Source organism: Pinus tabuliformis, chromosome J (assembly GCF_031772625.1).
Source record: "Pinus tabuliformis cultivar Carrire ecotype Pingquan chromosome J, CPIR1, whole genome shotgun sequence".
NCBI classification, from domain to species: Eukaryota; Viridiplantae; Streptophyta; class Pinopsida; order Pinales; family Pinaceae; genus Pinus; species Pinus tabuliformis.
In genome coordinates, this window is record NC_142295.1 from 1188420544 (window position 1) to 1188422321 (window position 1778).

At 40.2% G+C, this 1778-nt stretch overlaps 1 long non-coding RNA gene across 1 annotated transcript; it reads left to right on the forward strand.

Annotated features, from left to right (window-relative positions):
- The first annotated feature begins 514 nt into the window (after window positions 1-514).
- On the forward strand, window positions 515-1550 carry LOC149231335 (uncharacterized). The gene is made up of 3 exons (XR_016248059.1): window positions 515-828; window positions 974-1032; window positions 1159-1550. It is a non-coding gene; the product is annotated as an uncharacterized LOC149231335 (long non-coding RNA).
- Window positions 1551-1778: the final 228 nt, after the last annotated feature.

Consider the following 1778-nt stretch of genomic DNA (forward strand, 5'->3'; position numbering starts at 1 on the left):
TTACATAGAGTAACTTTAGTAAATAAATAGTAAGTTACATAACCATTAACAAACAGTGTTGTAACATATTAATATAAACTTTCTAATCTAACCTTGCATCATTTTCATGATTCCTTTAACATGTCACATAATCATGAAATGAATCAACATATTAATATAAACTTTCGAATCTAACCTTGCATCATTTTTGTCACACCTCCATGACAAATACACCAAATGAAAAAAAAAAATTATTTAATTATCCTACACCTAACATACACCCTTATATAATAACATACACCCTTATATAACAAGCATGGAGTAACCCCTTGCGTACAACATATATTTCTTACCATTGTTGCACTTAAACTAAAGTTAAATGTACACATATGAATACTGTAAGGTTTCCATGCGTATCCACCGGTTTGTTTAATGGTGTCAGAGTTTAATATGGCGGAGTTCCTAGCTGGCGATTCAACCTTATTACTCAACCATGCTAGAACCAAGTGGTGAGCGTATTTAACATTACCCACCTACCCCTGCCAGGTGGCTAGCACCGTGCAGAGGCCATGTGATTCATTGGTATCTACGCAGATTTTAGCGCGCCATAACTTGTTTTCAACGGATGGACAGGATCACTCATTCAGATCCAAGGGTTCTTGGCAGCTCAAGGGTTTAGAGTCGTTTATTATTCACCGAGCCGAGGTTTTCGGGTTTATTTGCACTTGTCTGTGGAAGAGCTGCCTCCTGCTCTGCTCGGCAGTCCTCCATGCGCCGGTGAGCAATTCTGCCATTCTTCCGGAACCCATTACGCGCCATGCGTCGGTGAGCAATCCTGCCCTTCTTCAGGTACCCATTACGCGCCATTACTTAACTCATCTGCACAAATATTTCGTAATGTTTAAGCTGACAGGTTATTTATACTCCAGCATATCAAATCCTCTGATCTTAACTCGTTTCTGGTGTTTTTTTTTTTTTGTTTGTTTGTTTACAGATGTTCGATTGGGGTTTCCATACTGTTTGATGGCCAATATGCCGTCCCTTCATTTACAGGTATTTACCATGCGTTCTGCCTTGCCCGGATTCGTGAATATCAGTATAGAAGAGTTGTTGTTATATCTATCTTATGTTTGGATCCAGCCTGAGGTATTCCTCACGGCAATTTATGTTAATGGTCAGGGTTCTGTTCTTTGTTCAACCCCAAGCTCGAACCGAGGGCGGCCTTTCTATCCTTGAACATTCAGATGTGGTTTGGTTAAACCTTCGACATACTGTCAGGTTCATCTATGATGGATTGAGGGTTCACGGCCCTCTGCCAGAGCCATAACCCTGATTGAATCATGTTTTTCTGAAGACATATTGTTGTTAGTCAGAGGGTTCTCTATTTGACTTTTCCTGATGTAATGAATTTTGGGACGGTCACGGCCTTCTTCAGTACTCATATATATGGGTTTTGTACCATTCTGGCACCCGAAAGGGTTTAACTGTTTCATAGTGTTAAGGATGGTTTCTTCTGAAACTACCGGGCATATATTTTGTTAATAGAACTTGTCTATTCGGCTTGCATGCAATATCATTGGTTTCGTTTTCTCCGCGTTCAACTATACTGTATCATGTATAGCATTTTCTTATGAATAATCTGTGCTTAGCATCGTATTCAGGTTTAATGCTGTTCATTAATTCACAGGGTTTGATTTATTATTGAGTCTATATGACTGTTGCCTACCCAAGGTTTCGACGGCCAGTTCACCGGCCGTTCTTAGGGTTTGGTCGCAAGGCGACATCATGTCAACCTCGCA